The 27,065-nt window shown below is 37.1% G+C and overlaps 1 protein-coding gene across 3 annotated transcripts in view; it reads right to left on the bottom strand.

Annotated features, from left to right (window-relative positions):
• LOC126356280 (poly(U)-binding-splicing factor half pint) overlaps positions 1-27,065 on the bottom strand; it is a 115,828-nt gene that overhangs the window by 84,765 nt on the left and 3,998 nt on the right. Inside the window, exon 2 of one of the 3 annotated variants that reach the window (XM_050007172.1) lies at positions 490-578. The exons of the other annotated variants lie outside the window; for them this stretch is intronic. The gene's annotated coding sequence lies outside the window, so the exon portion shown is untranslated. The remainder of the gene's footprint in view (positions 1-489; positions 579-27,065) is intronic. 3 annotated transcript variants of the gene reach the window in all.

Genomic DNA, 27,065 nt, shown 5'->3' with positions numbered 1-27,065 from the left:
TGATCTATTTCATGTTAGATCAGTACCTTTCTTTTTGAAATCTTACAAGAGAAGAAAAGAAAGGCAACTTGCTTTTGTGTAAGTAATCATGGTATGATATCACAAAAATATTTGAAGGGATTGCAAGTGAACTAGGAAGAAATTCAACAGCTGAAAATTCTACAGTGGTACAGCTTAAAACTGTAGCTTCAATAGCTAACACACATTCATTCAGCTTTAGATCTACTACAAACACAAAACAACATATAACTAATATTAACACAAGATAGCTGTACATGGTTTTGAGGAGTCTTGCATAATAATAATAAAAAAAAATCTTATCAAAATCCTGACATAAAACGGCTACAGACATTGTTATACAAATAAGTTAAAAAGAAATAGAGGCATTCTGTTACAAAATTATTTATGTTTTCATGAGAAAATTGAATGTCTGTTACGTCTGATGTCAGGAAAAAGTCATGGTGACTCAAGGTTTAAATTGACCTTTACCAAGGGGAATAGCAGGCGGCCAGTGTCATGTTGGCCCCTGACCGGATCACCACATCGCTGAAAACACCAGGGCTAGGCTAGGCGCAACTCTAACCATGGAACAACACAGAAAAAAGAGGAAAAAAATCAAGAAAACAGATGGACACTAGGCAACACCGAATGTTATCACTTCCCCAAGCTAGGAAACTTACAAATAGCAAAAACAACAATGAATACAGGCTCTTTCAATTACATAAGCTGATCCTGGAAGTATTACGTTCTCATGAATATTGCATAGCACTACAAAAATTGCTCCAAATGACATACATGGTTTCCCCAACTCTTGCTAGTGTTCAAGTTGATACTGATCCTGTTCTACCATTCAATTATAAGTACATAAGCAGCCTATGATCACTCTTGTGTACTGCACAAAACACTTAGATATTTTTGATGTAAACTGAAATTACAGCACCATAACAACACTACATTTTCAGTATCACCAGACAATTTGATCTGAAAAATGTTCAGCCAAAATCTTTGGTATTCCTACAGTAGCTTACAACAACAAGGAAATACTGGACTGTGTAAGGAATGATGGCACAATGATGTGAGGGCGGGAAAAACCGCAAACTGTTTTATCCTTAATCTCCAATCACACAAATATAGTTTCAACTATATGTTCCATGAAGAATTGAAAAGTAAAGTTTTTACCAAATACTGTACCAGTATTCATTTCTGATTTTTAACACACACAAAAAGTTAGGAAGAAGAATAAAGATGAAGTACTGAAAATATTCATAGTCAACAATATATTTCCTAACAGTATGTGAGAAAGAAGATTGTCTATTTTCATATGACAGTTGCATCAGTAGGTAATAAAGAAATCACAAGGAGCAAAGCATAAGTATTAGATACTCAAGTCGTCACGATTACAAAGGTATAAGGAATGCTTTAAAATGTTTTATCGTGATAAATAAAATGCATCAATGTTTATACTATGTATAACCATATGAAGTCAAGTAATGCTCTTCTTGATTTATGTTGGACAGATCTGAGAAAATAATTTATAAGAAAATAATTTTTAATATTTTAACACAAATGTCAATTTCCCAAAGAGAACACAGTCTGAAGATATTGCCAATTTTTTATGGTATGTAATTCAGTTTTGATTTCTTCCATTATAGGTAAGAGATAATGAAAATACAATTGGGGAAGCCAGGTAAGCCATTAATACCTTAAACTACACATAATGCTTAACATACTCTGATATTTCTAGTACGTGTTTAGTAATTATACAGCAGACTGGTGTCTTGTAGCTGCAACAAAAACCCACAATTTCGGAATTTCATGGGACACATTATGGCACATTCAGTATGCCATTCTTTTAGTACTGTGCAATGACATTTACACAATAGATTTTATTACCAGAATGGTCCAATGAAATTCCTGGACTGTGACAACATTTCATTCATTTCAAATAGCAAACAATATGTTTATATAGTATGTTCTGTGTCATGTAAATATCATTAAGTAACCTTTTCTATTGGTGGTGGGACACCATTAATAATAATAACCGCATGCACGCACGCTTGCGCTCATGCGTACACACCAATCAAAGCTGGCAAAATTAACAACCTGCAGTCAATTATGTGTGCATTAAAAACATTTATGACACTCAAAGTGTTATAGCTTGTGATCCAAGTGTACAACACGAAGACACAAGCTGAACTTCTTTTCTCATTATAAATACTTCAAGTTTTCATTTTATTCATTAAATAATGGTTTTGGGCAAATTTCTGACTATGCGAACAAAATGTCTCCTTGAAAATGAACTCCTTGTTAACAGTCACTTCACTTCAAAATTTCTGCTTTGCAGTACTAATCATGACATTTCAAATAATTTACTCTTACTTTTGAGTACATCAAATTTATGTTGTATATTTCACTATGGATATGTGCTTGCCTAAATCTCTATTTCAAGTAAATTTAATTACAGTTACAGTATATGTAACACATATTCGATGTTAAATACTTAACTTCCCGCCCTCTTTTTTAAGGCATTATTATATCTGTAGTTCTTCCAGAAAATAAGATTGTCTAAAGACTAGTGCAAGTTGAAAATCTTATTCTTGTGTCTGTGAATAGATGACTTGTACTAATCATATGTGGCTACTGTGGACTTTGTAAATCTGTCACACGTGTTAGCAAAAAAGTGTTCAATTACTCTAGCTTGTCCCTGGAAGTTTTCCCTAAATATGACAAGTAAAATTATTTGTGTTACATTACAAACTGCTGCTTAGCACAATGAATGAGTGTCTGCCTAACAATATCATTTACTGCATTTGATAAATAATTAAAATGAATACTACATGGTGGTGTACCTCTCTTTTACTGCGGTCTTTTGCAGTGACACGTCACATTCACTTAGGGGTATTGTACCCTGTCACTAAAAAGATCCTAACACTACATTGGGTTATTACTTGGCACTGATATTAGAAAGTGCAGCATTTACATGAAGTATAAATAAGAGCATAATTAAAATTTATGCAGTCACCCTCCACCCCCCTATTTTCTCTGACCCCACTTTTGCTTATTATGTACAAGTTTTTGTGACCAAAACCTAAGCTGTGAATTGTCTTCTGTATACGGTATTTATTAAAACGAATCAATACTTTCGAAGAAATTTAATCCCCAATAACTTATTTTTTTAAAAATGGATTAAAGTTGAGAATTCTGCTCAAAACCATGTGCAGACAGACAGTGCCAAGTACAATAAGATAACGCACAACATAGTCCTATCAAAGTAATTAATTATGATCAACACAAAAGAAGTCACAAATGAAGTTCTACAAGTGTAACACATTTCATTTGTTTTTGATGAAGCTTGAGAGCATCAAATGAAATTGTGCACTTTGAACTGATAATGTTATCTTGCATATAGGAGAAATATGAAAGTGTGGGAAAGATATGTAGTGGGGGAGACTGTGTGTACTTGAATTGGAATGATCTTTCACTACACTTTTTCTTCTTTCACTGTACTTGGACTTAAGCATCCAAAACAATATTAAGACCACATGCAGGACTGCAGGCTGAAGTACTGCTACTTTTGGCTACTTGTCTATTTCAAGTATATGCTCATGGCAGTAGATATATTAATATTCACAAAAATAAAATTAAAAAAATCAAATGCTGAATGCCAGGAGAGCTAAGAATTCACAGATGAGCGAAGCTTGTAGTTGCCTGGACCGTGTACCCCTAACCCCTTTACCTGTGTCACAATCTGGAAACATAAAAAAAATTACGAATTGTCTTCAGTTAGCGATCACTGTTTTAATACCTAATTTACACAATTATAATCTATTTTTAAATATGTCTATGTATCTAACAATAGATCCGTCCACTTAATGCATCCAACAAAAGCATTTGTAGCCATTATTCTGTACTCAATATGTAAACTGTCAATCTACTACTTACGGGATTTTTATTTATCATTATTATTTATTCTACATAACATACACTTGTTAAGTGTCGTCTCTGCTGTATCCTCAAGTAAAATAAAGCAGTGATAGGCATAGTGCGCTTTAAAGACAATGTTGTTCATCTGTATAGCAGTGACAAGTGCAGAGTTAGGAAATCTAATATGTAACACTAAAGATTACTATGAATTCTGAGCTTGCATGTAAAACAGTGAGCAAACTATGTTAAACCATGGACTAAAATTAAAGTTACAATGGACATGGATATGATTGTTAGAACTTGTAAGAACTCTTAAGCACAAATACTTCCTATAAAGTTTAACTAAAGTTCAGTTCATTAAAAGATAATCAATGTAAAAATGCATTGATTCACTACAAATTTCAGTGAAGTATCCTTTACTTTAGATTGCTTAAAGACATTTACCAGGATGCAAAAGCACAAACATATCAGATACGAAAAGTTTTTTCTGTAATCACTGCTTAAGAACACTATTTAAAACATACTGATGTCAAGTGCAAAAGGGGAAGTAAACAAGTCCACACAATTTCATTGATTGTGGCAGCCGATCATCAGTTAAGAATAGAACAGGTGTAGCTCAGACACTGCGACAAGAATGGAAAGTAATGAACCTGAATTTATTAGCAATAGTACCCAATTCTCGAATTAATACTTTTTTATAAAATTGTCCAACAGAAAAAAATTCTGAAAAGATCTGTCTTTCTTCCTCCACACACACAAACATGGAGTATGGGATTTTATTATGTATGCAAAGGAACATTTCAGTAAGATTTTCATAAAGCCACCCTATCTGCTCCAAAAAATTGCTGAACATGTGTGTTTAGAAGAGTGCAATGTACAGTAATCAAGACAAACCCTTTCCACATTAACTGACTGTCCCATTAACTTGTTTTTATATTACAATAATTAAAACATTCATATGATCATCAATGGAAAAAACAATCGTTTGTAATGTTCTGTGGATTTCCTCCCCCCCTGGAAACATGTGAAGGGGAAGATAGGGTTAAAAGCAGGGTTATCAAATCTTTATCCTAAATTAAAGAAGCCATCAGCTTTATTTTACCTCTTTTGCTGCTCACATTCAACTCCACTTCAAGAACCAGATGTATTATGTTAGTGACTATGAAAACCGGCACATTTCCAAATTTAGTAGCAAACAATAAGTTTGCAGCAACAGAATGCTTTCAGGGACTACATAATCATGGTCAGTACTCTACTTGCCACGAAGTAATAGATGACAATGCACAAAATTGGCTCCAATTGATACAGATTTCCGAAATTCTTGGGATTCGCCTATAGAAAATGCAAACTTAAAAACATGGTCACTCCAGAGATTCAATATTGTAACTGTGTCACATACGATCACAAAAATATGGGCTACTAAAAGTGCAAGACTAATATTTTCTTCCCCCAACTCTATAGAGCTCTGGTTTAAACAAGTTTGCTTTTTATCTACAACATGTTTTAAGGGCAGTCATGTGTTCGTGATGTGTGTTATAATTGCGAGAAAAAAGAAGCAAAGTTTAATTTTTGACTACCATAAAAAAGGTGTAGATGGAGGAAATTAGACATAAAATGCACCTTTACAACCAGCTAGCTAACACACACATCTTTACAGACTCTTTGAACTAACAACATAGGAGCAGGAATGGACCTTCACATGGTGACATTCTCCTTTCACTCCTGCCTAACCAACAAAGGAGAAGATAAGAGTACACAGGAAATGAAATCTCTGATTTAAAAGTTACATTATCAAAACTAAAGACATGCAGTATTTGCTTGAGGAAGAAAGATTAGTTTTCAGTATGTCATCCATGAGTACATCATTTGAGATGATGATGAAAATTCGTAATGTCCTTTTCACAGTTGTCATGCTTTCTTGGGAATTCCACGATTCAAACATGAGTCTGCTATTACACCCACTGCAATATCTCTCAAATGGCTCTAAGCACTATGGAACATCCGAGGTCATCGTGTGTGTGTGTGTGTGTGTGTGTGTGTGTGTGTGTGTGTGTGTGTGTGTGTGTGTGTGTGTGTGTGTGTGAGAGAGAGAGAGAGAGAGAGAGACCGTCCAAATTCGTCAACAAATTCTGTGAGTATTCTGGTATAATCGACTGTCTCTGGAAGCTTGTAACAGAGTAGTAAGGTAATTATAATTCAGTTTGTTACACCAATTTGCAAACTTGAGGGCGAAGAGTACGGTGGACATTACTGTTATGAACATCAAATACCAACGTGAATGGGACAGATTTGTTAACAATGAAGACACTATACACACCATTAACATTTGTACTGCTCTGCAGTTACTTCCAGTGTAACACAAAGAAAAAGTGGCTAATAAAGCAAATTAAATGTAATTACTCTATTAGGCTATTGGAGGCCAAGGGGATCTGATACCAGAATACTGTGTATATCCCTAAACACTGTCCAAAATTGCACAGAGTTAAGCTTGAATCTGTATATATTAAAATGACAAAGTTTGAATAATGGAGATATGGCTGCTATTCACCAATATTGTTTGGTCACAAAAATTGATGGGTTTGGTTTTCCTTCCTATTCACGTCTTTTTCTTTCTTTGTTTTTTGAGTACAGCTATAATCTTCACTGGCTTTTCATTGTTCATCCAAAGGCAGTGCTGCAGTATTGCTAGGATATTAACAAGGTACATATCCCATTCAACTCGGTAAATTAATCTCCAAGTTCCTACTTTTGTTCATCGTAATATAATTCATTAGAAGAATTTCCAAGTATTATAAGATCTTTTACAACAGTAAAGTTATGCACAAACATGTCGAGCTGGATGAGTATGGCTATAAAAACCTAAAATTCACAGAAAGTATTCTTTCATATTTCAAAACAATTTAAAGAAGCGGAATGGCAAAAATTCATCTTAAACGTGAACCAAAGAACGGAAAATGTGTCAAAGGATTTCAGTACAGCACTTACTACACCATTGGTAAAATACTTACATCTCAGTGTCACTTCCACAATCAGACAACTATAAACAAAATATCAATTCATTTATCAGTGGGAGTTTTCTGTAGTGTCTAGATTTTATACTTACATTCGGCTGTTCAACGGAGACTATGATCATAGACTCCTTTATGGGGAGAAAGGGGCAAGATTTCTGTTGCTTGTGCATTATATGTAAAGAACATCATTATTCAGTAGTACATAGTGACTACAAATGCATATTTATATTAAATGTTCTATTAACAATCCAGCAACTGCATATCAATCTTTTTCCTATGCCTACGAAAATGACTTTCGTTGTCTTACAACACTGCAAGTTGAATGTTTATTGAAATTTATAACCCCTCGAAGTATTCAAGGTGTGAAGTACGAACGACAATGTGATGAAGAGTAGGATAAAATATTTGTTATTTTTATTTATAGCCTACATTGGACAACTTATTACTTCAACAATGAATATAATGGACAAATCTTTAATGCGCTACAATGTCAATGTGCTTCATTTCCTACAGTGGACTGAAGTAGACTGCAGGTAGGGTTTTAATTAATATTCAAACAACTGCTTGTGTACTATTATTTCCTCTGATGTTCATCAGCACAAAACTTGTTTCAAAAACACTTGGGACACCAGAATTCATCACCAACACCTGTGGCACCCTTAAATTATTCTAAGTTTTCTCTATTTTCCTTTCCCTTACATTAACATTAGAAAATACGTAAGCAATTTGGCAAAACTGTTGCCGTTATTTAAATTCTTGCACATTCACACAATCATACACTCAGTCAAAATTTTGTAGTGCTTTAATAGAACAAGATTGGATATTAGAAATGTTTCAAAGGTACTAAAGATGTGAACATCACATATATCTATATTCATTGGAGCTGTTTTAATCTTTCTATTGGCAACCTCAAGTGATCTGACACGACATGATATGGAAGAAATGTTATATGCACTGAAGAAGCCTTACACATTGATTACTTTGAAAAAGGTTTCCATTCATTACTACAACTCTAAGAATACATTGTTAGAATGGAGGTACAAAGGAATAACTTCAGCAGTGAAGCAAAGTGTCACAGTCACTATCAGAGGGCAATTTTGATAAGCCAACACACGAAAACACAATGGAGAGACAAAAAGGGAAGTTAAAAAAAAATTACAAATAAAAGTTATCCTACAATATTCTCAATAACATTCTGTTTTGTGTGTTACTGTGACTTCATACTGTGATGCTGCCATTGAAGTCAGCTAAGCATGGTGTTCAATAAAGAATTTGTAATGCACAGAACTGTCTATTTCCAATGAATATCTTTGGCTCATACATAAAATGTTCTTCAGACTGCTATGAAAATGCACTGTGACCTCCCCTGTTCAGCACAGATTAGCAGAATTTTGAGTATTCTTCCATTTATTCCTGCCACGTTAGCTTCACACAATTATTTGTTTCTGTGCTACTTTCTGTTTGAACTGCACTGCCATATGGACCAAGTTTTGTAAAATTGGCAGTCTCATAGTGTATACAGGGGATGGACGACAGACATTTGCTCCAGTTGTTATTACCAGGTGATCAAAAAGTCAGTATAAATTTGAAAACTTAATAAACCACGGAATGTAAATAAAGAGGTAAAAATTGACACTCATGCTTGGATTGACATGGGGTTTTAATAGAACAAAAAAAAAAATTCACAAAATGTCCGACAGATGGCACTGGGCAGCAAAACTTCAGTGACTGTGCATGATAATTGTGTATAAAAGGAGCTGTAATGAGAGAGACAGTCAGACGTGCGAGAAGTCACAGCATGTTGACATTACCTGAGAAGGTGCTTTTAGTGAAGCTGTATTATCAGAATGGGGAATGTGCTACTTCAGCGTTACGATCCTATCACCATAGGAAGGGGTATTCAAATGGGTAAAAGTCAATTGACAAATGCAGCTGTGGCGAGAATGATTTCAAAGTTTGAAGCCACGGGTTGTTTAGACGATAGACCCTGTAGTGGCCGACCGAGCGCAAGGCGTAATGCTGCCAAGACAGTTCAGGAAGAAATGGAGATTGTAGCGGGTTCGTCTATGCACGGGGAAGTCAGCGTTCGTGCAGTCACACGGACATTCCATACATTACTGTTTGGTTGGCACTGAGGCATACCCTCCCATGCTATCCGTACAAAATCCATCGGCATCATGAACTGTTACCTGGCGATTTAGTGAAGTGGAAGGCATTTGCAGTGTGGGCGTTTCAAAAGATGTCAGAAGATGACTATGGTCGAGTAACGTGTTGTGGACCGACAAAGCTCATTTCACGCTCCGAGGGTCTGTCAACACCCACAACTGCAGAATTTCGGCTACCGAAAATCCTAGAACTGTCATGGAAACTCCATTGCACGATGAGAAAGTCACGTTATGGGTTGGATTTACCACATCTTCCATTATGGGGCCTTTTTTCTTCAAGGAAATGTGTGATTCTGGTTTAGTAACTGCTACCGTGACGGGTGAGGGGTACGCCGATATGTTACAGAATCGCATCACCCCCAGCCTGACTGATAAACACCTGCTGGAACATACAATGTTTATGCTGGATGGCGCTCCACTCCATATTGCTAGACGCGTGAAAGATCTCTTGCACACGTTGTTTGGTGATGATCGTGTGCTCATCCGCCACTTTCGTCATGCTTGGCCTCCCAGGTCCCCAGACCTCAGTCCGTGCGATTATTGGCTTTGGGGTTACCTGAAGTTGCAAGTGTATTGTGATCGACCGACATCTCTAGGGATGCTGAAACACAACATCCGACGCCAATGCCTCACCATAACTCCGGACATGCTTTACAGTGCTGTTCACCACATTATTCCTCGACTACAGCGATTGTTGAGGAATGATGGTGGATATATTGAGCATTTCCTGTAAAGAACATCATCTTTGCTTTGTCTTAGTTTGTTATGCTAATTATTGCTATTCTGATCAGATGAAGTGTCATCTGTCGGGCGTTTTTTGATTTTTTGTATTTTTTTGGTTCTAATAAAATCTCATGTCATTCCAAGCATGTGTGTCAATTTGTACCTCTCTATCTACATTATTCCGTAATACTTTTTAATTACCCGGTGTAACTGATCAATAACCTCGCATTGGATTTAACTCTGCAAGCTTCATTAGATATATCAACTGAATAACCAAAAACTTTCATGTAGCAGGAAGTAGTTTTCTAGGCACAGACGTCCTACAAAATATTTCTCAAATATGACTGGTTGTGTTTGTTTATCTGTATTACGAAAGGTACCCATTCCATAAAAGTAACAAACAAGTGCATGTTCCAAGATTCACATACATTTGATAAATCTCTCTTCAACTTGACATGAGTGAGTGTAAATTGGATCAAACTTCTCACATTCCGTGTACAAGATAATTATCGTATTAAACTACTTTCATTATCTTTGGATGTCCACTGTAGCACAATCTCTTTTCTTTTTTGCCATTTCATTCTGTAAAGTTCAGCAGTAGTGTGATTATATTTCTATCTTGATGATGATGACGATGATGATGCAGTCCCATACTCCAAGGAGCATAGTGGACGATGTGGGAAACCAGCACCGCCAACTAGGCAAGGTCCTAGCGGAGATGGTTTGCCATTGCCTTCCTCCAACTGTAATGGGGATGGATGGATGGCTGGATGATGAGGATGATGACACAACAACACCCAGTCATCTCAAGGCAGGGAAAAGTCCCTGACCCCACTGGGAATCAAACCAGGGACCCCGTGCGTGGGGAGAGAGAACGCTACCACGAGACTTTACCTGCTACTTTTCTGCAGAGAAAGGGTAATTTTTAAACGGCAGACATTACAGGGTATGCTCTCCCACTGCAGCAAATCTACATAACAACCTTCTTCCACTAGTTTATTACAGTCAATTTGCCCTTTTTAAATACATAAATTTCTAGCTCCTCAACTATATGGCAACTGTTTACCTTTATTTCTTCCATTATTTGTATTTCATTCAGAACTTTACAGTACTGCACCAATCTCTTCATATTCAACTGAAACTGTACACGGATGTACACATGAATCGCATACTGTCAGCACAAATGAAAAATTTTCTGCACAATTGGAACATGTAACAGGATGTGACATCCTATTATTCTCAACTTTTATTTTTGCAGCAGCACTTGTATGCTGTGCAATAATGCAAGTGATATTTTAACTCTCTGCTTCAAGAAAGATCTTATATATTCCAGCTTATTGCATATATATATATATATATATATATATATATATATATATATATATATATTTATTGTGTGTGTGTGTGTGTGTGTGTGTGTGTGTGTGTGTCCCCTGGTTGAGAAACTCAAGGCAACGGCAAAAACTCTTATTCGTGAATCTGTACTGTGTATCATAACTGGCCTGTGTCTAACATATCTTACAAATCTTGATGTATGTAAAAGTTTCAGCTTCGTTGTAGTTAATATTTCAGTTGCCTCAAAAACTGTCTAAATGACCAGTTTCAACATTCTAAAGAGAGTTATCATGCTCAACAGGGTCACTCAGGGAGAAACAGCGATGATATAAGCTACATCCAGTACAACTGTTTCATAATCCGTATGTAAAGACAGCAACTTCTTTTTTCACCAACATCACTGGAATGAAGACTGATTTGCTAATCAATGTGGAAATTAGTTATTAATGAACAATATTAAATACCACTGTCTTCAACGCAGATATTTTGTTTCAAAATCTGAGTTGGTTTGCGACAGATTTGTGTATTACATAGTAATGAAATTGATATATGGTTCTTTTCCTGTGCTATCTAATCACTGGCAAGGAAGCTCTTGGGTGAAAGATCACAAGTTTAATCTTTTGTAAGACTTGTTTGAATATGTTGTATTAACAATGACAGAAAAAATATTAGCTGCTAATAACTCCCCAACTGCATCAAGAGGTCAACAGAAAATGAATGCCCTGGAGGTGCACAGGTCAACATTCTATGGGATGTATATATTAGATTTCACAAAATGGACCGCGTCAACATTTCAGAAATCAAAACAAACCATAAACTTGCATCACAAACACCACATGAAAAATGGCTCACCAGAGTGATCACAAAGATTCACATCATGAAGATCAAAGGCAAAACCCTTGGGAGTTACAACTGTGCATGACATTCAGCTAGATATTCACTCTCACAGAATGCATATATAATATTGGTGTAACTGGGTGATGAGGACTGACAATGTGAAACAGTTGCTCATGGACCTTACTGTGAAACTGGCTATCCTTCAAGATGTAGCAGTAGATAGTGCAATAATGTAGGCATAGAATTGTGGTTCCAGATGGCATGGATTGCAATGTTACACACTTTTCAGAAGGAATAATCTGCTCTGAAGGAATATGATTTTTCTACACAGACCAGAAATCACGCAAAAGCAAGTTTTTTGACCAGCTATTAACCACAAAACAGTGCTCAAACCACAGATTTAGTTCTTATATGCACATTTTTTTTCCATTCCTGCTTGCTGTTACGTAAATATCTCTTATTTCCCTAACGAGTTCACACACATACACAAAAAGAATCATAAGGAGGGGGGTGGGGGAGTGCACCTACGACTTCTTTTAGCACAATAATTTTCCAGCCAATTTACCATACAGATTACAGTCGGTATAATTGTATACAACTGTGCTAACGCATTGGTGTTTGTTGAGCTTGATAAAGCTCTCTTGGTACTCTTCTCAAGTTCCAGCGTTCCTTCATTTGCACTGCTGCTTTAATGCTGATTGGTCTTATCTCGTCTACAAATTTTTGGGTGAATTCTGCAGTTTACTGTGCATTGTCAAACTGATGCTTTGTTTGAAATTATGTTACCTTACATCTGCCAATACTGTAGCACTGTTTTAATTTATGCAACTATCTGCTGCTACCCTGGAAATCACTGTAAGCTATGTTATGCATAATTTGATGTGCATAATGCAGGAGGTCACTTATGCACATCGTGTAAATTGTACGAGGATCTTTGAAGCGTATGACCAACAGTTTTTGTAACAAATGTGCCTTTCCTCCCTCTAAGATCCATAGTTTTTCTCATGCACTACATGGTCATACTGCTGTGGACTTATTTGAAATCCGTTTGTAACTGTTTTTTACTACGCTTCGGATGATCATCCATGTGCATAATTATGTTTGGTACCTACTACTTGGAAAATGATTGTTGTTTACTATGTTTCACTGGAGATGGGATTTTTTACTTTGTCAGGCAAAGACCGTGAACTAAATGGCTGAACACCTGTTTCAATACCACTTTCACTTCTTACGTAAATACCATCATTTTACTCATGTACACTGCCCACACAGTCAAGCAAATACAACAACACATATTCCCCCGACTCACCTTGCAGTAATGCTAACATTTCATCTGCCGCCTCTTTCTCACTCTGTGAAATTCCTTGGGTTCCTTTCCGATGAAATGTCAACTTCCGCAACTGTTGGTGTTGATATAATTCAAGTTTGCTTTGTTTATTGTTGCCATTGCTCTGTTTTGTATCAACAACACTCGCACTGTAGCATTCTTTTGAGTTACTCATTGACTAAGCAGTTCAACTACATCCTGTATCTTCATGCTGTGATCAGAATTTAATACCTCCAGTCACACCCTCAGTTGCCATTAGCAGCCAATATTATGGTTGCATGGTAGACATATATGGGGCATCCAATACTGTGAACATCTCTGTCCTTTTGGCATTCGAGGGGGTTCCTTGTCAGAATTATAAGTATGCTCTCTTCTTTGTCTTCAAAATTAAAATTTGTGACATTGTTAAGTTGTGAAATTTAATCAAGCATCAGTGTATTCATCATAAAAATACCTGCTGAGAGTTTGAAAAATAATGCTTTTTCTTGGAAGCCCGCTGTTTCAAGACAATAAGCAATGCAAAACGCGGTGGCACCGGATAGTTACATTGCAGATGTATACAGATTGTTAAAGTACCCACTCACAACCCCAATACATTAAACTGTAGGTTTCATGTTGCAACTGTATCAGGTGGCTTGTGGACTGTAATTTATAAATAAAGAAGGTAAGGTTTACACGCGTAATGTCTGAAATCTGCTACCTAATAAAAGCCCATCAAAGCAACTTTGTTACAAAATTTTGATTTGCGCTTGCGCTCTCTCTCTCTCTCTCTCTCTCTCTCTCTCTCTCTCTCTCTCTCTCTCACACACACACACACACACACACACACACACACACACACACACACACACACACACACACACACACACACACACACACACAACTTTACTATTTCTTTCTAAAGCTAGGAAAGTTCTCATTCTCTTTTGTGTCTGCCTGCTGATGACTCATGTTTTTGCTATTTAGTGAGTAGGACCATTCATCCATAAATTATTTTAATTAAAATAACTTTAATGTAAGTATACTTTTGACATAAGATGTAGCATGTTCTTTTTTCTTAACTACCATCGCTGCTGCTGCCTACTGCAGTCCTAGACAAGCATCATCTATCCCACCAAAGGCAGGACTACGTGTGAAAGCAGCCATGAGATATACAAACTAAGCTGCAACCACTGTACTGCATTCTACGTTGGCATGAAAACAAACAAGCTGGCTGTCCACATGAAAGGCCAACAACAAACTGTGGCGAAGAGACCGTTGGACCACCCAGTTACTGAACATGTTGCCCAACACACTATTCTTCACCTCCATGACTGCTTCACAATCTGTATCATCTGGATCCTTCCCACCACTAACTTTCTTTAACTACACAGGTGGTCTCTCTGCAATACATTCCACATTCCCATAACACCTCTGGCCTCAGCCTTCACTAATCCCTGTACTTCTCCCACCTATCCTCTTCCTGCTCCCACTCCAGCACTACACAGCCTTCTATTCGGCCAACACACCCACTAGTCCCTCTCTTTTCCCCTCCTCTACTTCTTTTCTTTTCTGCTCCCCCCCCCCCAACTCACCCACCCCTTAAACCTCACGACTGCACCTAGCAGCCCTACCACGTCTCTGTCTGCTCCTACAGTCAGCAGTATACCCTCCTCCCACCCCTAGCCTATTCTCCTTCATCCTTCCCACCCCATCTACCTATCTACTTCCTTACCTCCACCACCCAGACTGCTTCTTCCATTAGGGGCAGCTGCTCAGTTTGGCCACTGCATGAAGACAGTGCTCTCTCTCTCTCTCTGTGCGTGCATGCGTGCGTGTGCGTGCGTGCAACAGTAGGAGTCTTTTGGCCAAAAGCTCCAGGTATACCAGTCTTGTGTATTTCTGCCTGCAATTCAGCACCTCTTCAGTATGGTGAATAGAAATCTATACCTTTTATAATACTGTCATTTTTCTCACTGAGTTCATATGGCTCACAGAGTGTGCACAAGAGCAGTCATGTGGGGAAAAGAATTTCACTTTTCTTCAGGCATACTCATATTAGCAAATCTTACTTCAGATTGAGCTTCCAATATTTTTCTTCTATATCAGCCATGACATTTGTAGGTAGAGATTGCAGTAATGACTATTGTGTACTGACGGTAAGGCTTTAGTGTGTTTAAATGAACCGGTGGTTGCAGTGTTTCACTAATGGCTTTCAAAAAAATTGTTTCATAGCAATCCCCAATAAAAGAACATCATGGAGAAACACATTATCAGAAATGTTGCACTTATACAAAACATGAATGGGGGCAGCAAGTATCATTAACAGTTCACTTAACAACAAAAATGTATATATCATCACAATTTGCACGCAGGCATGACGTCATCAATCAGCCAATGACATACTGGATATACACCCAGCAAACACACACCATGTTATACGGAGCAACTCTGGTGAAGTCTGTGTACAATAGTACCAGAAATTCAGTAGTTTTATCATTTCATGTTATAGTCACAAACCCAGTGAAAATTTATGATTCCAACCACAGAAGCCAACATTCATACTGCAATATAAGTTTGTGTGTGTGTGTGTGTGTGTGTGTGTGTGTGTGTGTGTGTGTGTGTGTGTGTGTGCGCGCACGCGAATCCATTTTCCTTCCAAAAGACAATGTTCTGGTGCTATCTTTCCTTCGACAATACCCAGGTGTCTGGGGACTTCAAAAGCAATGCTTGGAGATAAAAAAGAAGTAATCAAGAGGACATGATGTTTGTATTTTAACCAACCAGTTACATGTGATAATCAGAGCACACAGATGGGATTTATTTGAAGAAAGGTGGACACTTTTCTTGTGGTTAAATGAGAGTATCTACTGGAAACAGACTACACAATTTTAGTGCTTCAATAAATATTTTATGTAATCAGCATTAAGATGGTGAAAAAGCCGAGTTACGTGTCAAACCAAGCTTGCACACCACAGAACAGAAAAAAATATTGATCTCAACTTTACAACTACTATCAGTAATCTGAGGGCAGGAGGCTTGCGAACAATCTCAGGTTGATCTATTGTCTTTCACACTATTTTCTGCTAATGGCTACCAACCATCAACCCCCAGATGTCAGTGGTAAAACCATTTTAAGTCATGAGTAGTTGTGGCTGATCCTCATGGCTGACCTGAAAGTGCTCGACTCATGCAAATGCAAACAATCTGAAAATATTCTAACAAAATGGAAACAATTCAACAGTTATAATTAGAGTGCTACCGCACACATTTAATTCTAAGACAGGTGGTGAACAGTTATTTCACATCAATGGCACAAACTGGTTCGACTTTCAACTCATAACACAAGCTGAGACACGGAAAAGTGCACAAACTTCCCTTCAGAATACAACTGGGTTATTAGATTAATAATATGTTGGACCTAACCAGTTACTGCAACCAGATTAAAAAGAAAAGCTTTCATCTGCACTACCTCCTTTAACAACCTTTCCTGTAAGCATAACAGGGCTGCAACATTCACTAACAGAAACACCCCCCCCCCCCCCCCCCACACACACACACACACACACACACACACACACACACACACACACACACACACACACACACACACACACATTTTTAAGCAAATGAAGAAATGAAGACTAGTGAGATCAGGCATCCAGACACAGAAAGAGAAGTAACTAAAATCATGGTCCAATGTATCTCCCCTCCCTCCCTCCCAACCTCCACCAATTCTACGTTAATATGGTGGCAGGCTAATCTGTAGCATAACTTGGAAGTGTAGGTTACATTAGAAAGTAACAATTCTGTTATCGTGAGGGAAATACAGGTTGTGGTAACAAATTTATCTGTACAGTAGCCTGGTGTCAAAATCTGCATGATATATGATAAACAGAGAGCTGCTGGGATTCCATAGGCATACAATTTACAGGTCACTTTTAACAGCAGCAGTTTATTTAATGAACTTCTGATTACATTCAACAACTTCGGAATATGCAAAAGAAATTCCCTTGCTCGCATAGCCTGATGAAACTGTATTAAATATTAGTGTATCATTCTTCAAACCTATCTTCCAAGGAAATACATACGAGAATTGTTGCCTTCGAAAGTCCTTATTACGTAGCTAACAGACCCTTGTCAGTCTGTAACTGAATTACCCACAAGTGCAGTTGCTGCTGTGGCCATTCAGACAAAAATAAGGAAACATGACAATGTCATACAATAAATAGCATTTATATGCACTTGCAAAAGGAAACCTGATGTAAACTTCCTATCTTCACTGTCAAAATCTGCATCTGTAGCAGAGACTCACCTCCACTCCTCTTCCATAGCACAAACCAGTACTCATCATTCCTTTAACAGTATCTTAGTATCCTTTTATTAAAGTCCCTTCCAATGGCTCTCCACCTAGTCTTGCAAGCGTAGTATACATCAAACAATCTATCAATTGATACAATGACTTGGATTCATCTATGTGAAATGTTGGCGTGCTGAAGTAGTTTACACAAGTATGTAGCCAACTGACCATAATCTCTCAATCATCTGGCATATTCAAATCAGTTCCAAGAAATTGATTCAAGTTGCTGTTCTTGATACCAAATGAGAAATCTTTTTCCCAAAGCAGTCTTTTTGTTCCCATCTGAGTAACTTGCAGCAATTATAATATTATCTATATATAATAGAAGATACACACTACTATCTTCCAAATTACCCACATACAAATGTTACTTCCCATGGATACCACTGTTCTCAACATAGAAAACCATGCAACAAGGGCATTAGTTTCCTCTATCATAATCCTTCCTCTAAGAACAGTCTTGTCTTATACCTTTCCATCTCTCCATCTTTATTAAACTTAATTTTGAAGACCCATTTGCTGTCAATTGGCTGCTTCACTCGAAAGCACTCTGTCATCTTCCATTTCTCATTAAGTTACAATAATTATTTTTTCACTGACCAGTTCCTCCCATAATGTGTCCCCCTTGCATGTCTTCATAAGCACCCATAAACATAAGCAAATGATTCAACATGCAAGACCAGTACTGCAGAATTGTCAAATGATTAAGGCATCCTCTGTTTCCCGTTGCTTTGAGAGCTTTCAGCTTTTCAGGCACCTTGATCAATTCCCTTGCTTTTCCTTTTTTTTTGTATTCTTATCTCATTTTCGTTCTCATGAAAGCCATTGTTCACTTGTTGTTCCATCAAAAGTGAATTTTATTTCATTAAAAACTGAATCCTTTCCTGAAATTATTTTCATCAGCTCTGGACACCAGGATCTGTACCCATTCGGACTACAGGCACTAAAAATGCATCTGGAAGTGAATCGGAAACATTTGAACTACATGTTTCTTTGGAATTTTTAAAAAGGCTACACAAGCAAAAACCATCTTCAAATTGATATTTCTTCCATACCACAGAGCTGCTAGAACCTTTCCTTTCCATGCTGCAGCTAACACTGATTCTGTCCAGGAACTCCAGTCAAGCTTTGATATGAGCAGCATCCAACACAACTTATCCAAAATATTCCTATTTGGACATTCAGAAACCTCATTCTGCTGTGTGGACTCAAATTGAGCTGCACATGTCTTCACACACAGTCTTCAGGCTCACCCGATATATACTCTAGTCCTTTATCACAACAGGTGGCATTGCTCCAAAAATTTTGAAAACTTTGGTACCTCTGTTTCCAGCAAAGATACAAAAGAAAAGAAAGAATCATCAACAGAGCAAGTCATCCAGTTGGATCACTATGAGTAAGTTCTTGTAGTCTGGTTGCTTTTATTCCTCGTGTTTTATGGGGCTGTACCTGTGTCTATTTCCCTCTTTAATACATGTAGAACACAGAAGCATCATATATTATATTCTATTATGTCCACCAAAGGACAAATTTGAGTTTGTTAGATTTTCATATGGTTCCTGAAGCAATGTTCCAAGCAGTGAAGCCAGACTGTGATGAATCTTTCTTACTAACAGTGTAAATAGATGCTGAAACTATGTTTCAAATCTTATTCAGTGCTCTACAGAGCCTGTTTAGTAAGTTTGTCCAGTTGGTTATACTGACAACCAGCATAATTTTCTGGAGAATGCTGTGTGTTCAATAATAACAGTTGTCTTTCACTTGTTATTTGTATTTAGGGGAACAGCTTTCACAATTATGGAGGAAGAAATTGCTATAGGAGATGATTCAAGAGAAAACCAAAAGAGGGACAAGAAAATCAAACAATCCCATCAATTTAAATGCGAGCCCATTTACGTCGATACCAATATGACTAGTCACACCACCATGCCAGTACAGAAGTCCCGTCCACTGCTGTAATACACCAGAACATTTCCTACTGAAGGACAAAAATGACATTACACAAAAGTGAACTGAATCAGCACATTTCACGGATGACACTGACCAAGAACTGACACTACAAAACCTACATAAATGAAGGGATAAACACTGGTACCTTTCTTCAGAACTGAAGATCAGCAAGTTGTTCAAAATGTATGATGCAAGTGCATCAAGTGAATTGCATTCTAAGTCGTTCTTTTAGAAAACAGTCCGCTCAAAATTTAATTTAGGCTCCAGAACACTTGCCTGAGGTACTCATAGCTACTACCTTAAAACATCTTAAGTTGGCAACAGCTGCACGATGTGAAAAATCACAAAGTCTGACTAAATATGGAAAGTCTTACATTACAGGCAAAGGCTTTTCATCAACTTATGAGGAAGAAGCCCATAATTAAATAACCCTATGCTCTGGCATGCAGCAGATACAGGTTCTTCCAAAACCATAAATTAATGGGGCATATTGCTCATGTCAACTACCACACACACACTGTAGCAGAGACAGACAATAAAAAGCTGCACTTCAATGCCTGGAAACTAAGCTGATTAAGGTACTGTTTAAGTAGCTTCAGGTCTCTGACTTTCTGAAAAGTTTGAGCTCCTACTGATAATGATTGCTTGAGGGTTTTTACTGAAGGCTGTGGGAGGCAAAATAAGAATGCCCATGTGGTGCATACGGGTATTGCAGGAGTAGGTTTAATAATGAATAAAAAAAATAGGAGTGCGGGTAAGCTACTACAAACAGCATAGTGAACGTATTATAGTGGCCAAGATAGACACAAAACCCATGCCTACTACAGTAGTACAAGTTTATATGCTAACTAGCTCTGCAGATGATGATGAAATTGAAGAAATGTATGATGTGAGAAAAGAAATTATTCAGGTAATGAAGGGAGACGAAAATTTAATAGTCATGGGTGACTGGAATTCGGTAGTAGGAAAAGAGAGAGAAGGAAATGTAGTAGGTGAATATGGATTGGGGCTAACAAATGAAAGAGGAAGCCGTTTGTTAGAATTTTGCACAAAGCATAACTTAATCATAGCTAACACTTGGTTCAGGAATCATAAAAGAAGGTTGTATACATGGAAGAACCCTGGAGATACTAGACAGTTTCAGATAGATTATATAATTGTAAGACAGAGATTTAGAAATCAGGTTTTAAATTCTAAGACATTTCCAGGGGCAGATGAGGACTGACCACAATCTATTGGTTATGACCTGTAGATTAAAACTGAAGAAACTGCAAAAAGGTGGGAATTTAAGGAGATGGGACCTGGATAAACTGACTAAACCAGAGGTTGTACAGAGCTTCAGGGACAGCATAATGGAACAGTTGACAGGAATGGGGGAAAGAAAAACAGTAGAAGATGAATGTGTAGCTCTGAGGGATGAAGTAGTGAAGGCAGCAGAAGATAAAGTAGGTAAAAAGATGAGGGCTAGTAGAAATCCTTGGGTAACAGAAGAAATATTGAATTTAAATGATGAAAGGAGAAAATATAAAAATGCAGTAAATGAAGCAGGCAAAAAGGAATACAAACGTCTCAAAAATGAGATCGGCAAGAAGTGCAAAATGGCTAAGCAGGCATGGCTAGAGGAGAAATGTAAGGATGTGGAGGCTTATCTCACTAGGGTTAAGATAGATACAGCCTACAGGAAAATTAAAGAGACCTTTGGAGAAAAGAGAGCCACTTGTATGAATATCAAGAGGTCAGATGGAAACCCAGTTCTAAGCAAAGAAGGGAGAGCAAAATGGTGGAAGGAGTATATAGAGGATCTACACAAGGGCAATGTACTTGAGAACAATATTATTGAAATGGATGAGGAAGTAGATGAAGATGAAATGGAAGATAAGTTACTGCGTGAAGAGTTTGACAGAGCACTGAAAGACCTGAGTCGAAACAAGGCCCCGGGAATAGATAACATTTCATTGGAACTACTGACGGCCTTGGGAGAGCCAGTCCTGACAAAACTACCATCTAGTGAGCAAGATGTACGAGACAGGCGAAATACCCTCAGACTTCAAGAAGAATATAATTCCAATCCCAAAGAAAGCAGCTGTTGACAGATGTGAAAATTACCGAACTATCAGTTTAATAAGTCACAGCTGCATAATACTAACACAAATTATTTACAGACGAATGGAAAAACTGGTAGAAGACGACCTCGAGGAAGATCAGTTTGGATTCCATAATGTTGGAACACGTGAGGCAATACTGACCCTACGACTTATCTTAGAAGAAAGATTAAGGAAAGGCAAACCTAAGTTTATAGCATTTGTAGACTTAGAGACAGCTTTTGACAGTGTTTACTGGAATACTCTCTTTCAAATTCTAAAGGTGGCAGGGGTAAAATACAGGGAGCAAAAGGCTATTTACAATTTGTACAGAAAGCAGATGGCAGTTGCAAGAGTCAAGGGGCATGAAAGGGAAGCAGTGGTTGGGAAGGGAGTGAGACAGGGTTGTAGTCTCTCCCCAATGTTATTCAATCTCTATACTGAGCAAGCAGTAAAGGAAACAAAAGAAAAATTTGGAGTAGGTATTAAAGTCCATGGAGAAGAAATAAAAACGTTGAGGTTTGCCGATGACATTGTAATTCTGTCAGAGACAGCAAAGGACTTGGAAGAGCAGATGAATGGAATGGACAGTGTCTTGAAAGGAGGATGTAAGATGAACATCAACAAAAGCAAAACAAGGATAATGGAATGTAGTCAAATTAAGTCGGGTGATGCTGAGGGAATTAGATTAGGAAATGAGACAAAGCAGTAAAGGAGTTTTGCTACTTGGGGAGAAAAATAACTGATGATGGTTGAAGTAGAGAGGATATAAAATGTAGACTGGCAATGGCGAGGAAAGTGTTTCTGAAGAAGAGAAATTTGTTAACATCGAGTATAGATTTGAGTGTCAGGAAGTCATTTCTGAAAGTATTTTTATGGTGTGTAACCATGTATGGAAGTGAAACATGGACGATAAATAGTTTGGACAAGAAGAGAATAGAAGCTTTCGAAATGTGGTGCTACAGAAGAATGTTGAAGATTAGGTGGGTAGATCTCTTAACTAATGAGGAGGTATTGAATAGGATTGGGGAGAAGAGAAGTCTGTGGCACAACTTGACTAGAAGAAGGGATCGGTTGGTAGGACATGTGCTGAGGCATCAAGGGATCACAAATTTAGCATTGGAGGGCAGCGTGGAGGGTAAAAATTGTAGAGGGAGACCAAGAGATGAATACATGAAGCACATTCAGAAGGATTTATGTTGCAATAGGTACTGGGAGATGGAGCTTTTATAGCATAGATTAGCATGGAGAGCTGCATCAAACCAGTGTGAGGACTGAAGACCACAACAATATGTGGTGCACACATGCTTTGATTTTCTTTCTTCTTAGAAAAACTTCTCAGTAACTTAAGGACATGATCAGTCTTTTTCCAGTCAGAGGTCACTAATTTCTTTCTGCTGATGAGGTCTTTGAAGTTTTGGTGAAACATGATAAGAACTGTTATTGACATCGAAAGATTACCGCAGTGCTGGTTAGTGTGTATGTTCAGTTTACATTTTAGTTGAGGACTGAAAGGTGAGTGACTACAAAGCACTCAGTGAACATTTTTAAAAGACTGACAGTATCAGTTGCGCAAGGCTAAGTATGTCATAGGTGCCACAGATGAAATATAGAGTAAAAATATATAAATAAATAAAAAATCAAGTGAGTGAAGAAAAGAAGACTGACTTCAATAATTTACTATGTAAACATTTTGAGGATTAGTGGGGGAGCAAATGAGGTATAGATTTCTATGCCATCACGAACAACTAGCTGCCATTGTAACTGGCAATGAGTAAGAAGTTAGTACATCAGCTTGTGGCTGCGAGAAAGGAAGAGCATGGCCATTCTGTACATTCTATAAAGCAAAATATTTAACCAGAAGATTTAGATTTTGGATAAACAGTCTCATTTAATAACACAAACAAGCATTTAAATAATACGGTATGTTATTAAAGAATTACAACAAAGAATCAATTTTAATAACAAATGACTAATAGGAATATTTTTATTGTGTAATAGCATGGTTTTTCAACATTTTAGTTTTATATAAATCCCATTAATATCAACTGGCACCAAGAAGAATGTCATGAACACTATACTTTAGAATGTTCACCAAGATTATTTTTTTACTATCAATATTGTTCTGTGATACAAATAAATTATCTATTTACCTTATCAATTGATTGTGTCTATATTTTAAAAATTACACTAGCAAACAACAACTGGGATGAATTTTTATTAACTATACCAATCACTCTAATTAGCTCTCATTTCCATATTAAAGTGAAAGGGTGGTGTATTTAACCATAATTATATTTTATTAGTATTCACTGACAATCACTTCCTATATAGGCTTCAAAATCCCACTGATTGTAGACAGATTGCTAAAGTTTCAGGTAACAATAGTTGCGAGTACTTTACTATTTTTAGCCCACACTCATAGCAATAAGGGGAAGCGAGGAACGGAGCGTATTTCACATAAGAGTAGTTTCTGTATTTTACAAACTGTGTTCCGTTCATGCTCTGAAAGAACAAGTTGGTGTAGTCAATGTGTGTTATCATTGTAATTTCCGATTCAGTATGTCTCACAAATGCATAAACACTTCTGACAATTTCTGCTACATTTACAGGCAGCTTAAATTGAAATCTCAACAGAGGCTAACGATGCCACACATTAGGAAGGCGTACAGACTAGTCTGCCTGTGAAATATGAGACCATGACAAACCTTGAGCTCCTTACATTGCTACATATCTTGTCTGTCAAATCATTTGTGGGTGAACCGTAAAAGATCTTCCATTGGCTTTGCTATATCAACAATCTGGCAAGAACCATCAAACCTCGTGAATGATTATTACTTTTGTATGGTGTGTGTGTGTGTGTGTGTGTGTGTGTGTGTGTGTGTTTGTGTTTTTGTGTTTTTAATGAACTGGGTATTGAAGGTGATGGTGCAGCAATACTTTCACTTACTGGTCTTGTCATTATCACAATAGTAACTCCGTTGAGTCAACCTTCTGTGTTGAGTCAATTTTATTGCTTCTGTTGGTGAAGCTAAAGGACGCATTTCCTATGTATAATTTCGTGTATTCACGTTTGACTTATCTATGCAACAATAGTAGTCACATTTTCCTTTTGAACATCATCTTTGAGTTCTCAAAAACTACTCGCAACCCTTTCTGATTCTAGTTTACGTAGTTAGAACACATTATAGCTGAGGCTTGAAACTGATATGAGTATCTGTAACTGAAATATCAGTTCTTGCTATTTACCGAAGTTACAACCACAACTCCACGAACACATTCACCATACAGGAATGTTCTACTTTACATTTCTTTTGATTGGTTTTTGTACTGTACATTACTATTTATTATAGATTCTAGCTCTGGCATCCAAATACCATTTAATACCAATTGCTGTTGGATTTCCATGACTAGCTACAGGGGAGTTACTCTCTTTTACCACCACCAGGTTGCATCTGCAGAATTTTTTTCTGCATTTTCTTTAATTTTTTCAGTGACATTGTGACTTTGTAACCCACAGCAACAACAAAAATATAAATTAATACCTGTGTTATTTTACTGTATACAGTTACCAGACATTGTTTTCAGCCCTTCATGGGGAGGAAAAAAAAATGTTGATGACATTTCCTCTTCGTCTCTTCATCTAGAAGTCGATTCTTCTTGAAATCTAGAGTTAATGTATTTCGTGTGTCTAGAACTGTGAGTAGGTTATAAAAATCCAGAATTGTTGTCAACAACTGACGGCAAAAACTTGTTTTTCTAATCTTGCTCCAGATTACATCAAGGTGTGGCAAAACTTTCAGGAAACATTCCCATGCAGAGGGAAAAATGTATGATGTGAGATCCAAAAGTGCTTTCTCACTACATTGGCACCCAATTTCTACAACTCTTCAACACAACCATGCACTATGAAATAAAGCTCCACCTGTAAACAGCACATTAAAAGTGTAGCAAGGGTTGGCACATTATTGAATGAGCCATTCTAAGAAGTGTACCTGTACAGGAAAATCAGATCATTCCTCCACACTGTACATGGTACAGATGCAACAGGTTCTCATATAACACTCTCCATATAGTCATGTAGTCAACATAATTTATAGCAACCAATTGTTACACTGACATTAGGCATATCATCAACTGCATGAAGAAGTTCCCTCCCTCCCACCCAATGAGGTGGTCTCTTTTTCCTAGCTCTGCTCCAGTACCCAGTATAGGCTTACATGTCCCATGCTCCCTCAAATGACAATTGCTTTCTCGCCCAATACAAAATGTGTGTTCCACAGCCATTACCATCTGTTAATCTGTACAGCAAATGGACATATGCTAATGCTGCATCTGGGAACACTTATTCCACTGTCCCAGAAATCAGGTCCATGATGAAAACTAAGTTCAACCAAGTAATGAAACTTTTCTGATGTCAACATTACAGTCTTCCAATTGCAACAACAAAGAGTGGTAGTTAATTACATCTTACTGTAGATTACAGTAAAAGGCGACCAAGAAGGTACAGTTAACATATGATGTGATCCTGCTACATTGTTTCTGCTCATTTTCCATGATTAATGTGATGATAGGTAAAAAAAAAAAAAAAAAAAAAAAAAAAAAAAAAAAAAAAAAAAACATGGAAATATGGCATTTCCACATCCATATTTATGGAACAGGTTTTCCTCGTACTTACAACAAAAACTTCTATGTAGCAATTTAGTGAGCATCTTCGTTCCGTAGTTGATTGCACTTCCTGGGTTATAACTGGAGCCTCCAGAACAAGCAGCACATAATGTTACAATGAGAAAGGTAATATTTGTAAAGAAAGTAGTTATTGCTTCCAGGTGAGAAAGGATTGAGGAACATCTACTGACTATATGTGCAAGTTGTTTTTGGAGTTCAGATGACTCAATATAACAGGATTTTGTAACAAATCAAGGACGTTTTCAAAGTTTTTGAGCCAAGTTCCACTTATAAAATATATGAAGTACTTCTAAGAATTAACTTGTTTTAAATGTTTCTTTAATACAAATGCTTTATGTCATGCAGAAACTAATAAAATAGAGAAGCAATAATTCTGATATGACCAAACATGATACAAAATGCAATGTCATTTTCTCAGAATCTAAGAAAGCAATAACACCCATATAAGATTTTTTAATCGTTTACTATGATTTTGCACCTCTATATTCCCTGTGTATCTATGTGCACCTATTGCACAATATCTCATGCACACAAAAACAAAATGAAACAATATTTTCTATGATTGGGAATATAAAGATAACTAATGGTTGTCAACAGAAGTTGTCAACTTCTATCAACTATTGTATTAGGAAACAAATTAACGGAAGTTGTAAGGATTACTCTTCAGGTGGCAATTCTGAGTCA

This window comes from Schistocerca gregaria, chromosome 1 (assembly GCF_023897955.1).
Source record: "Schistocerca gregaria isolate iqSchGreg1 chromosome 1, iqSchGreg1.2, whole genome shotgun sequence".
Lineage (NCBI taxonomy): Eukaryota > Metazoa > Arthropoda > Insecta > Orthoptera > Acrididae > Schistocerca > Schistocerca gregaria.
The sequence above is the reverse complement of the archived record's forward strand: the minus strand, read 5'-3'. Positions and strand labels throughout refer to the sequence as shown.